Here is a 13,779-nt window from a genome sequence, read left to right as displayed (position 1 = left end):
GCAATCTTGTGTAATAGGGCACATGCAGCTACTATCCTGCAGCATTGTTCTGGTTTGTATTGTAATGCTCCACCTGTTTTGTGTATGTACCTGAAGCGGCTCTTCAACAGCTAAAACGTGCACTCAATTTTGTTCCGGGTGGATATATGTGCAGCATTGTACCTCTGCTCATTGGGGGTTATAGGATTTAGGTACGGTGTCATGATGTAATTCCGCAAGGCGTATGCGCTTTCACCTACATGGAAGTAAGCAAAGGGTCAGTGGCGGTAATGCATTGGCATACGTACAATGTCTGTGAGAACTAATAACAATTGTTTCCAAGCAGATGTCCCTCTCCAAATTCACCCCTGTCAAGATGAGTGTGTATACCACTCTGGCGGAATATATAGGAATGATGGGCGCGTCCTGGGTATTAAACCACAATGTCAGTCATTATGTGTTGTGCATTGCATACCACCTGTATGTTTAGGGAATGAAAATATTTTCAATTTCTATATAAGTATTCATTACCTGCAGGGGGACATATTGCTACATGGGTGCAATCAATGCATCCTAAGACGTGTAGGAAGCAGGCTATCTAATAAAATTCCTGTTTGGTCTTGGTCAGGTCATGTGCGGTTGTGGGGAAGCTAATGTGGGTGTTGATCCAGGACATCATGGCATTAAGGAATGCTTTAAAGAAACATTAAAGTGTGCTTTGAGACACACCTCCAGTTACTGCTATGACCCACTGAAAACTGCCTGCCGCCAGTAGGTGCAGGCAACATAGGACCTGCACATGTGTGGGTATTGCATTGGTCCTAAGTGTCTGACCCTGCAAGATAGGATCCAATTCATTTGATTAAATCAATGATTATTGCGGCGTTGAGCCTATACTTGTCATATATCTCCTCTTCTGTTTGTCCTAGCAATGTAATGCGGACTCTGAAGATGCGCTCCTGTATTTTCCTGCTTCTGTGTGCTGCTGCCTGGAGCCTCATCCTCCTCGCCATCAGGTAAAGCGCTGCCATTGTGAAATGTTCAGGGGCATTCTGGGTGTGTTTAGGTAAGTTTCTGTTGAATTTCAGCTGTGTGTGATTTGCACTCATGATTACCACCTGGTTGTGATCTTTCTTATTTTGCACTTGCTAAATTGCGATTTTCAAGGAAAACGCAATTTGCGATTTTTCATGCATTGGATTGCAATTATTAAATTGCGATTCGCTAATTGGGAGACTCAATTACAGAATTGCAATCCAATTCTCAGAATTATTTGCGATTCCTTATTTTAGCAAAAACATCTGTTTTCGCTATATTTTCTTTCATGCATTACTGCTGGGTGGTTTGCGATCCCAAATGGGCTATTTTTGCAAATCACAATTTTTGCGATTTTTTTTAAGGGTTGATGAATGTGCCTGTTAGTCTCTTGCTACAGATGGCAGAAGCCATTGTGCAAAAAACAGCAGTTCATCAGTTCCAAGTAAATGTGCCAATAGGCAGCTGGTTGGATGCACCCCCTTATTCTGTGAATCAGTCTCCTTTACAGGTTTATTTTAGCCTCCTTTCATTTCAATGTTTTGGCAAAGAGATACATACATGATTATTTATTGGTTGGTAGCCTGCTGATGCTGGTGGTGGGTTTCTTTTCAGAAATGCTCACGAACCATACAAAACGACTTGGGTGAAGCTCCCGACCCACCTTGCTAGCTGGCCTCCACGTTCTTCCCCTTTGTCATGTTCCTCCCCTTTGACATGAGCTTCACCCATGGTGTCCAGGAGCCTGGTGAGATTGTATTGGTGAGTGGTTACCTGCTACTCTGGCTACTCCTCAAGGTAAAGGACGAGAGAAGGGCATGGGATCTGGCTGTGGGATGACAACCATCCATTTTGGTTACCCTGGGGGGGCCGATTAGCGGGCGTTCTGGATTTCAGTGGTTTGGCGCAGTGAGCATGCTCTCCTGCATCAGAGCGGCTCAGTGTGCCCTTCACTGACATGGAAGCAGTCCCAGAGGGGGGAGGATTGGAAGAGTCAGCACCAGCAAAGCAAACAGTGGTGACTGCAAAACACGAATGCTATAAGGAACAACATCCCAATAGCAGAAAAAGAAGCAGGACAGGACAGTTAACTGCCTAACCAGCCTACCGAGCAGAGGGAGGAAAGGATGGTAGAAGGATGCTGGCAGTCCTGATCATATGGAACCTGGGATTTTCCAACTGCAGGATAAGGTGACTAAAGGGAGGGAGGGGAGTGCGACAGGAGAGCAAAAAGAATTGTATATATCGTTCAATTGGTAGTGAAGGAGCAAGCTTTGGGGAAAGGATATAAGATTGGATCAAATACCTTTCTGTCAAAGGAATTAAATACCCAGTTTGAACGCACTAGAGAGAAGAGTACGCAGTCACTAGGGTCTACCCCGTGGAAAGCTAAGAGTTCCCTTGATAAATCATCACAAAAGAAAGACTTTGCTCTAAAGGAGAAAAGAAAGAAGACTGATTTATGGGCCCCCAAAGTAACACCCTCATTGAGATCTTACTTTAAAGTATATACCATGGCTAATGTGTAACCCCCAAGAGTGGTGGAAGAATTGTTAAATCAGGAGAAGGATATGCTCAGGGAGGCAGACAGCCTTGAAATTCATCTGGATGTACCTCCTGCAAATACTTCTTATGCTAAGTTATAAGGAGGGGAGTGGCGGTATAGAAAGCACTGCAGAGGTGTGTGGGGGCTGTACACAGAATACCCCACTGAACCAATTGGCTGGAAGAAGAGAAAGTGGCATGCTATGTTTAGAGATGGTCTAGAGGATGATAAGCCAACTCTCGTCAGAGACTAAGGAGCGATTCTCAACTTCAGAAGCGAATCAGAGAGGGATAAAGGACACGTGTTGGAGCCTGGAGAAAATTATCTTGATTTTAACACAACACATCGAAGCCCTAGAAAGTAAGGGTTCCGGAGTTGGGGTTAAATGTGGGGGATAAGACCCGAGATGTAGTAAGGTTTAAACAAATGGAGAATAATCTAACAGAGAAACTAGAGAGAATGGAGAATAATTCAAGGAGAAACAATATCAGGATTTTACATGTTAAGGCAGCGGCGAGTGATGTTAAATCATTTGTGGTAGATCTTTTGACCAAAGCTTTCACCCAAGCGATCCCTGTATTGAACCTGGAAACTGAGATCCGGAGAGTGCACCCAGATCTCTTTAAAAACGGAATCTGGGGCGGAAGAGGCCTAGGAAACTTCTAGTCAACTTCCAGTCATATATAGCGAAAGAGGAAATTCCGGGAGTAGCCTTGAAGGAGAAATTATTGCAGGTTCAGGGCCTCACCTTCAAAATTAGGTCAGATATTTCCAGCACTACAGAAGAAGGATGGTGAGAGATGGGCAAGCAAATGGAGCTTCTCAGGGAAATGGAGGCACAAGTGCAGGTAAGGTTCCCAGCAATTTTGAAACTGATGTTGCCTAATAAATTGCATACCTTTCTAGCCCCAGAGGAGATAGATAGCTTTATAGCCCAGAATATGGCAAGAGATAAGTAGGTTAGGCACATTGGCCAAATGAGAAGTGAGTTGGTTGACACTGGATTGTTTATACTGGACTCCCATGGATGGTAGCTCGGTTTAAGGGTTAAAAGAAAGCAACATTTGGTGCTTCAATATTTGAAAGAAAGCCCATCTAAAGTTATGCTGCTACAATCAGAAAGTATAGTGCTTTTTACAAGGCAAGGATGGGTAGACAATGTAGTAGTCACAGAGCAGCAACATTGCACAAAAGGGGTAGCTACAATAGTAAAGGCAAACTCAGTGGTAGAACTGCGCAGGCCTAAGGTGAATAAAGGAGGCTGCTGGATAGTAGCGGAGATCAAAGCTGATCAGACACCTTAGTTAGTTACCACAGCCTGAATGTGGATGATTGCACAACATTGAACAACTTGTTTTCTAGTCTGTTAGATTTTGAAGCCCCACTTGTGTTGGGAGGCAACTTTAATGTTTTATTAAATAACAACCTAGATAGATCCTCAGGCCGTACCCAAATAAGTACATCAAGAATCAGGGCTTACCTATTTGCCTGTAAAGGGGGGGAGGGTTCTGAGAGGGGGGGTTTTAGGGTGGTTCAGGGGGTGTGGGGCACAGCATAGTTTGGTTTCTGGGAAGTAGTGGCGAATGCGAGAGGTGGAGCAAGCCAAATAAATGGATTCAAAATAAAGATCTTGAGAAGTTAGGATCCATCAATCAATCAATCAATCAGTGACACTTATAAAGCGCGCTACATACCCGTAGGGTCTCAAGGCGCTGGGGGGGGGGGGTGCCGCTACTGCTCGAACAGCCAGGTCTTCAGCTTCTTCCTGAAGGAGAGGTGGTCTTGGGTCAGGCGCAGGTCGGTCGGGAGGGAGTTCCAGGTCTTGGCGGCCAGGTAGGAGAAGGACCTTCCTCCTGTAGTCGTTTTTCGGATGCGGGGGACGGCGGCGAGGGCGTGGTTGGCTGATCGGAGGTGGCGTTTGGGAGCGTAGAAGTTGACTCCGCTGTTGAGGTAGCTCGGGCCTTGGTCGTGTAGGGCTTTGTGTGCGTGGGTGAGGAGGCGGAAGGTGATTCTTTTGTTGACGGGGAGCCAGTGAAGGTCTCTCAGATGTCCGGAGATGTGGCTGGTTCGCGGGATGTCGAGGATGAGTCTGGCTGAGGCGTTCTGGATCCGCTGGAGTCTCTTCTGGAGCTTGGCGGTGGTACCGGCGTAGAGGGCGTTGCCGTAGTCCAGTCGGCTGGTGACGAGGGCCTGGGTGACGGTCTTCCTGGTCTCGGTGGGGATCCACCAGAAGATCTTCCGTAGCATGCGTAGGATGTTGAAGCACGCCGAGGAGACGTTGTTGACTTGCCTGGTCATGGAGAGGGAGGGGTCCAGGATGAAGCCCAGGTTGCGTGCATGGTCTGTCGGTTTGGGTGCGGTGCCCAGGGCGGGAGGCCACCAGGAGTCGTCCCAGGCGGAGGGTGAGGAGCCCAGGATGAGGACCTCCGTCTTGTCCGAGTTCAGTTTCAGGCGGCTGGTCGTCATCCACTCGGCTACCTCTTTCATCCCTTCGTGTAGGTTGGCTCTGGCGGCGGCGGGGTCGTTGGTCAGGGAGAGGATCAGCTGGGTGTCGTCGGCGTAGGAGATTATGCTGAGGTTGTGTTTGCGTACGATGGCCGCGAGGGGGCTCATGTAGACGTTGAAGAGGGTGGGGCTCAGAGATGATCCTTGGGGGACGCCGCAGATGACTTTGGAGGCCTCTGACTTGTACGGTGGTAGGCGGACTCTCTGTGTTCTTCCGTCGAGGAAGGAGATGATCCATTCCAGCGCCTTGTCCTGGATTCCGATGTTGCTGAGGCGCCGTACTAGGGTGCGGTGGCAGACCGTGTCGAATGCCGCGGAGAGGTCTAGGAGGATGAGGGCCGCTGTTTCTCCATTGTCCATCAGGGCTCGGATGTCATCGGTGGCGGCGATGAGGGCGGTCTCGGTGTTGTGGTTGGCTCGGAAGCCGGACTGTGAGGGGTCGAGGGATCCGTTCGTCTCGAGGAAGGCGGCCATCTGCTTGTTGACGGTCTTCTCGATGACTTTGGCTGGAAACGGGAGGAGCGAGATGGGGCGGTAATTCTTGAGGTCGGTGGGGTCCGCTGTTGGTTTCTTGAGTAGAGCGCTGAGTTTGGCGTGTTTCCAGCTCTCAGGGAAGATGGTGGTGTCGAAGGATGTGTTGATGATGTCTCGCAGGTGGGGTGCGATGACAGCGTCGGCCTTGTTGAAGACGTGGTGAGGGCAGGGGTCGGTTGGTGATCCGGAGTGGATGGAGTTCATCGTGCGGATGGTGTCTTCGGTGCTGATCGGGGTCCAGGCGTGGAGGGTGGTGGTGGGGGGTGGTTGCTCGGTCATGGTGTGCGTTGGTTGGTTGTTGAAGCTGTTGTGTATGTCCGCGATCTTGTTGTGGAAGTATGAAGCGAGGGAGTTGCAGAGGTCTTGCGATGGGGTGATGTCGTTGTTTCCTGCGCTGGGGTTGGAGAGCTCTTTCACGATGTTGAAGAGTTCCTTGCAGTTGTGTGCGTTGTTGTCCAGCCGGTCCTTGAATGCTGTTTTCTTGGCGGCGCGGATCAGCTGGTGGTGTTTCCGGGTGGCAAGTTTGAAGGAGGTCCTGTTGTCCGGTGTCGGTTCCCTTCTCCAGACTTTCTCGAGGGCTCGGCAATTCTTCTTGGAGCTCTTGAGTTCGTCAGTGAACCATGGGGCCTTCTTGCTGCCGGGTCTGCTAGGCGGGGTCCTCAGTGGGGCGAGTTCGTCCGCGCAGTTGCTGATCCACTTCGTAAAGAGGAGTTTAAGTAGTGGATTGTTGGATAACTGGTTGGGACAGCAATTTGATGTATTTTAATGACTACACAAATAGTTTCATTGAATGTATGTGGTTTAAATGATCGTTTGAAAAGACAACGAGTCTCTGCACTCCTGAGAACAATGCGAGTAGATTTTGTATGTTTACAAGAGACCCATATTGAGGGGGGAAATGGGTACCTGCTGGAGCAACTGGGATTTCATCTTATAGCTCACTCTAGACAGGGGGCCAAAACTAGAGGGGTGGCTATACTCTGCAGGAGAAATGATGTAGTTAGGAAAACGCTGGAAGATCAATGGGGTAGATGGGTTTTGGTAGAGTGTATGATTGGTGGCGAGTGGGTTATGTTGGCCTCAATTTATGGATCAACTGAGGATGACCCAGACATATTTGAATTTTTGGATTTAGAGTTAGCTACATGGCCAGTACCCATTATCGTCTGTGGGGATTTCAACATAAATGGTGCAGATGGTCTGGGCTTGGAACCAGGAGATCGATACTCGGGCAGGAAAAAAAGACCGTGTAGAGCAATCCTTAGTCTGGCTCAGAATAATTCTTTGGTAGACGCTTGGGCAAAGCTGAAACCTAATGACCCTGGTAATACTTATTACTCTGTCCTACACAAGATCTGTGTTAGGCTGGATTACTTCTTTATTTCTAATTGCCTACTCAAGAAGTCGGATGGAGAAACTGCCTCAAATTATTTCCAACCATAGCCCGATAATTTTAACCTTAGAAGCTATAAAAATGATTAGACGGGAGCGTACATGGACCTTTGAGCGGGGGTTATTAAAAGATGAAGATTATATCCAACATATGAAGGAATGGATAAAGGGGTATAGGGAAATTAATAGAGGTAGTACTTCCTCGGGGGTAACCTGGGATGCCTTTAAGGCGGGTATTCGTGGGGAGACATTGAGTTTTAGTTTATATAGACAGAGACAGGAGCAGCTGAGGGCTAATAAATTGACTAAAGCAGTAGTGGACGCTGAGGAGGAATTATTTCAAGCAATAATCTCCAGGGCACCCCTGGATCAGGTACTTCTTAAAGATGTACGCGCAAAAGCAGCAGAAGCTGAGGAGAGTATAGTTAGTAAAGCAGCCTCTATTTACTCCGCAAAAAGGGAACAATGCTTTTAATTAAGTGAGCAAGTTGGGCATATATTAGCGGTACGAACAAGGCAGAAAGTGGCTTCAGGGGAGGTTAAAGAGATTTCGGATGATACGGGGGGGATATTTACAGACCCATGTGGGATCCGGGATGTTTTCAGGCAGTTTTATGCTAGATTATACAATGAAGATCAACCGAGGGACCTCTCAGAAATCCAAGAGTATTTTAGGGATGTTCCAGCTTCGTCCCTTCGGCTAAAGCTGCGGGCCGGATCAGATCCCTCTTGAATTTTATAAAATATTCCAGACTGTGATATCTCCAGATTTAATAGACACAGTACAGCAGGCACAGCTAGGGGCCTCGGTTCTGAGCTCATGAGCTGGCGCAGACATAATGGTGATCCTGAAAAAGGGGAAACCACCTAGAGAACCAGGGTCCTATAGGCCAATAACTTTGATGAACTCCGATGCCAAGATTGTTTCGAAGGCAATGACTCTTAGGGTTTGTAAAGTTATTAGTAGAATTGTCAGCCCCACTCAGCACGGGTTTTTTCCGGGAAGAGGCACAACGCAACATGTGAGGAGGGTTATCACTCTCTTTGATACTTGCATGGAAGTCCCAGGAGATCCAATGGCAGTAATGTTGGACACCAAAAAGCAATTTGATTGGGTCTCCTGGGACTATCTTTGGTCGACATTAGTATGGTTTGGCATTGGAGAGGCATTTATTAGGGCTATCCAGGTGTTATATATAGCTCCCACAGCTTGAATTCGTGTAAATGGGGGTTATACAGCAACTTTACAAATTAAAAAGGGTACGAGGCAGGGCTGCCCATGCTAACTTTTGCGCTCAATATCAACCCCTTATTGCGTAAGCTTGAAGCAAATAAAAAGATACTCCCTATAAAAGCCCATGGTATAGAGAGCAAAATACTGGTGTACGCCGATGACGTCGCAGTCATTACCCCAAGGCCTTCCGATGCTATAGCTGAGGTGGAGGTGGAGGCTCTGTCTTTTGGTCGTGTGTCGGGATATTCTCTAAATGCATCTAAGACGCACATAATCAAGAATGAGGGGGCGGTGTGTAATGATACCCGAGTAGTGGACTCTGGGGAGGATCTCGGAATAAATATTTCGGCGGATATGGACAACATTGTGGATAAGAATATTGAACCCATTTTGGCTAAAGCTAAAAAAGACTTGGATAGGATGCATAACCTCCACTTAACTATAGTAGGGTGCTGCAATATAGTAAAAATGCTTTTACTACCTAATTTCCTCTACCTCTTTAGAGCTATTCCACTTACATTTGAGGCCAAATGGTTTAATTTGTTAGATCAGATGATTAATAGGTACATCTGGGCTCATGGGAAAACTAGAAGGGCTCCACATTTTATAACATTGCTTAGGGATAGTGGGGGCTGGGCCGTCCCTGATTTTAAACTATATTATTGGGCGGCTGCCCTTCAGGATATGGTTGGGATGTTAGGAGGAGCGGCGTCTGATCCAGAGGCCGAATTAGGTTCCATAGATATGTATTCGTTATTGCTTGGTGGGGAAGCAGAGAACTGTTTTTTAAAGTATACAGATCCTAGCTATTTTAAACGAACTAAGTTTAAGACTCTGTGGGCTGCTTATAATTTTTGGGCTTCATTTAAGAAAAAAACTGGATTGGGTAGGTTCAATGCTTATACTAGCTTAGGTGGAAATTGCACCTTGCCTGGTGAAATATTTGCGGATGCTGTCTTTGCTGAATGGGGGCGACGTGGAGTTAGGAAGTTAGGGGATCTGATGGGCACAAATGGGATTGGTTTATTTTCAGATATACAGGGGTTGTTTGGTATTGACACGAGGATTTTTTTTAAATACTTGCAAGTTAGGAGTTTTTTCGCAAATAAAAAGGGAGAGCTTGCCGGGTTTCCGAAAAATAAAATCTTGGATGTTATTGAGGGCAGGGTAGATTGTACAATTCATAGGTTCTATGCGAAACTGATTGCAATAAGAGAGGATGACTCAGGTAAATATGAAAATAAGTGGGCTTAGAAGTTTGAGATAGGACAAGACTGCTTTCAATATTCATCAGAGCTAGGACGAACTATATTATGCTCTGCGTCGCTACAGGCCCAGCATTATAAAACAATTTATTCCCTATACTACACGCCTGCAAGGATCGCGCAGTGGGGAGGTACAACGGGTACTAAATGCCCCCGTTGTGATAGTATAGATGCTGAAATAGTTCATATTTTTGCTACTTGTCCCCATTTAAAGCCGTTGCATAGTGCTATAGAATCTTTCTTAGAGAAATCTCTGGAAATTAAAATTTCTCTTACGCCATCCATAATACTGTTAGGGGTGAATAGTGAGTATATGTATGCCTCCTCTTTATGGCTATGTCGGTCCTTTGTATGTGCATTGCAACAGCATGGCTAGATAAAGTTCCACCAACATTTCACCACTGGTTGGCTAGGTTGCTCTCTGTATATAATTTAGAGAAGGGGGTGTATGCAAGGAAGGGGAAAAAGGGGAAAAATTGTATTTACGAAAATGGGAACCTATATCTATTTGGAAGCGAAAATAGAGTGGGTTCATTTTTCCTTTCCTTTTTTTTTTGGTTTATTGTAGGTTTACGTAAAAATATTTAAAAAAAAAAAGAATCAGGGTTGATCTTTTATCAATGATATATAATTTGCATCTTTATGATGTATGGCACAGACTAAAAGGCAAATCTAGAAACTACTCTTTCGCAGAAAGAAGAATGGTCACTATTCCAAGATAGATTATTTTTTTCTGGATGCACTAGAAGTAGAAAGAGTCATAGATATTGTATACCAGCCTAAATCAATCAATCAGTCAATTTGTAAAGGGCGCTACTCACCCGTTAGGGTCTCATGGCGCTGGGGCGGGTGGGAAATGCAGCTAGTGGTTGAAGAGCCAGGTCTTGAGTAGTCTCCTGAAGGCCGGGAGGTCTGTGGTCAGTCGTAGGTGCAGGTTGGATTTGGCGGTGAGGGGGTCCTTGGTGAGGGAGAGGATCAGCTGGGTGTCGTCTGCGTAGGAGATTATGTTGAGGTTGTGTAGTCTGGCGATGCGAGCGAGGGGAGCCATGTAGACGTTGAAAAGCGTCAGGCTGAGGGAGGATCCCTGCGGGATGGCGCAGATGGTTCTGGTGGTTCCGGATTGGAACGGGGGAAGCGGACTCTCTGGGTTCTGTCGGTGAGGAAGGAGGTGGTCCAGTCCAGGGCCTTTTTTCAGATCCCTGCGTCGTAGAGGCGTGTGCGAAGTGTGTGGTGGCAGACGGTGTCGAAGGCGGTAGAGTGGTCCAAGAGGATGAGGGCTGCTGTCTCACCATTGTCGAGTAGGATTCTGATGTCGTCTGTGGCGGCAATGAGGGCGGTCTTGGTGCTGTAGTTGCTGCGGAAGCCAGACTGGGAGGGGTCCACGATGCTGTTGTCTTCTAGGTAGCGGGTGAGCTGGGTGTGGACGGTCTTTTCGATGACTTTTGCTGGGAACGGAAGCAGGGAGATGGGCCGGAAGTTCTTGAGGTCGCTCGGGTCCGCCTTGGGCTTCTTTAGTAGGGCGTTGATCTCGGCGTGCTTCCAGCTCTCAGGAAAGGAGGCGGTTTCGAAGGAGAGGTTGATGATGTTGTGCAGGTGGGGTGCGATGAGGCTGTTGGCTTTGTTGGCGATGTGGTGGGGGAGAGGGTCTGATGGGGAGCCTGAGTGGATGGTGCTCATGGTCTTGATTATGTCTTCGGTGCTCACGTTGGCCATGTGGTCAGAAGGTCGTGATCGGTGGGGTTGGGTGAGTTCGTCGTAGTGGGGTCCGTTGGGTTCATCTGGGAGTTGGAGCTGTTGTGAATGTTGGTGATTTTGTGGTGGAAGAAGGAGGGGAGGGCGTCGCACAGGGCTTGCGACGGCGGGATGTCGTTGGTGCAGGAGCTGGGACTGGAGAGTTCCTTGCTGTTGTGTTCGTTGTTGTCAAGGCGGTCTGTGAACGAGGCTCTTTTGGGGGTCCTGATGAGGTGGTGGTGGTTGCGGATGGAGTCTTTGTGGGCTGCGAGGTTGGCGGGCGTTCTATCGCTAAGCCAGATGTTTTCGAGTTTCCGGCAGGTGCATTTGGAGACTAGGAGCTCTGGGGTGAACCAGCTGGTTCTCTGGCTGGCGTCTCTGTCGGCGGGTTGTCGCACTGGTGCTATGGTGTTGGTGCAGTTTTCCATCCAGAGTGTGAGGGAGTGGGCCCCTTCCTTTGGGTCGGTGGGGCTGGTCGGTGGGTCGCGTGCGAGGTGTGCTTCCAGTAGTTCTTTGGTGACTTTGCCCCAGCGTCGTCAGGGGAACTGTGGGGGCGTGGTGGTGGATGACGGGTTTCTGGAAGGTGAAGTGGACGCAGTGGTGGTCGGTCCAGGTGAGCTCGGAGGCGTGGCTGGAGGCGACGTGTTGGCTGGAGAAGAAGATGGCATTGAGCATGTGGCCGGCGATGTGGGTCAGGGTTGTGACGATCTGTTTCAGTCCAAGGGTGGCGAGGTTGTCGGCCAGGGTGGAGGAGTTGCTGTCGTTGTTTTTTTCCAGATGGAAGTTCAGGTCGCCGAGCAGAATGTAGTTCGTGGGAGTCAGTGCATGCGTGCTGATGGAGTCGGCGATGGAGTTGCAGAATTTGGGGCGTGGGCCGGGTGGTCTGTATATGAGGGTGCCTCTGAGGGTGGTTTTGGGGTCAGTGTGGATCTTGAAGTGCAGGTGTTCGGCGGTGGTGAGGGTGTCGTCGGTGTTCGTGGAGACCCTGATGGTGTTCTTGTGGACAATGGAGATTCCTCCTCCGACTCCGTTGGCGCGGTCTCTGCGGGCAATCTTCTATCCGTCGGGGATGGCCATTGCGATGTCTGGGGCGGAGGTTTCATTCAGCCAGGTCTCGGTCAGGAAGGCGATGTCTGGGGATGCGGTGGTGAGATGGTCCCAGAGGTCGACGGCGTGCTTGCGTGCGGAGCGGGTGTTGAGCAGGATGCATCGTAGTAGTCGTCCGGATCCCGTTGCTGCCGGTGTTTTGGCATCGCTGGTGCAGGTGAAAGTGCAGTAAATTCTAGCCATAAATTCGATCATGCCACAATATCTTTAGTATTAAATCTTTTTTATTGAGCAATAAAGAAAAACAGCGTGTCTCATACAGCCATCCGCACCAGCTCGCGAAAAAGGCGTCCAAGAATATTTCAGTAGTGGACACATAGCCATTGGGTGCCCCCACTGCAAGTATTAACACAGCAAGCCGCCTACAACCCATCTGGGCCGGCCGCGTCATAAAAATTGCAGTGCAGGTGTAGATGGTGCTGATAACGAAGCATGAGTAAATAGAAAAAACGAGGCCGGGCGAGAAGTCGGGATTGTCGAAGATCGGTGTCATCGGTGAGGGGAAGGAGGTGAGTTCTCGCGCAACTGCTACCTTGTCCCAGACATCAAGTACCGTGCTAGTGATCCTAGAGGCGTAGAGGTTGGGGGGCCTATGGCAGCGCGGCAGGAACGGGATGCTCTGGAGTGGGCGGCCCGCAACCGCCTGGTCCTGAAAGAGCCAGTGTTTGCCCGATTCTAGTTGGTGCCATTCCACTAATGTGCGCAGCTGTGTCGCCTGAAAGTATAGCGTGAGGTCTGGCACGCCTACACCACCGTGTTCAGTGGGGAGTGTGGCAATCGTATGTTTAAAGCGCGGGCGGCGACCGTTCCACACAAAGCGCGACAGATCCGATTGTGCCTTCTGAAGCCAACCTGTTGGTGGGCGTAAAGGAAGGGTTTGGAATACATAAAGAATTTGGGGCAGCAGGGTCATTTGGCGGCCGCGATCCGGCCCAGCCAGGACAGGGTGAGGTGTTTCCACCTTCTGAGGTGGTCTGAGGTGATCCCGAAGTCTAGCGTTGAGTCTAGCATAGTTGGCATCTGCGGTCGCTTGTACCCTCGGCGCCAACAGGACCCCAAGATAAGGGATGGTCGATTCCGACCACTGCAGGTCGAATTCCGCTTTGGCGTTCTTGAGTATCTCCGGTGACAGTGATACATTCAGGGCCTCCGATTTTGCCACATTAATCTTAAAGCCCGACGCCTGTGCTAAGGTGTGGAGCTCTATAAAGAGAGCTCGGAGGGATTGCATCGGATTGGTCAGGCATAGTAGGATATCATCAGCATATAGACTGATCTTGTGCGTGTCTCCGCCGAACGGGATGCCTGAAATGAGGTCATGTTGCCTCACTCGCTGTGCCAACTGCTCCATGTAGAGCGCAAACAGAAGAGGTGAGAGCGGGCACCCCTGCCTGGTCCCTCTACCACTAGCAAACCGTGGGGAGGTGTGGCCGTTGACCCGGACTGCAGCG

This window comes from Lissotriton helveticus, chromosome 1_1 (assembly GCF_964261635.1).
Source record: "Lissotriton helveticus chromosome 1_1, aLisHel1.1, whole genome shotgun sequence".
In the NCBI taxonomy this organism is placed as follows: domain Eukaryota; kingdom Metazoa; phylum Chordata; class Amphibia; order Caudata; family Salamandridae; genus Lissotriton; species Lissotriton helveticus.
This window is presented reverse-complemented; position numbering follows the sequence as displayed.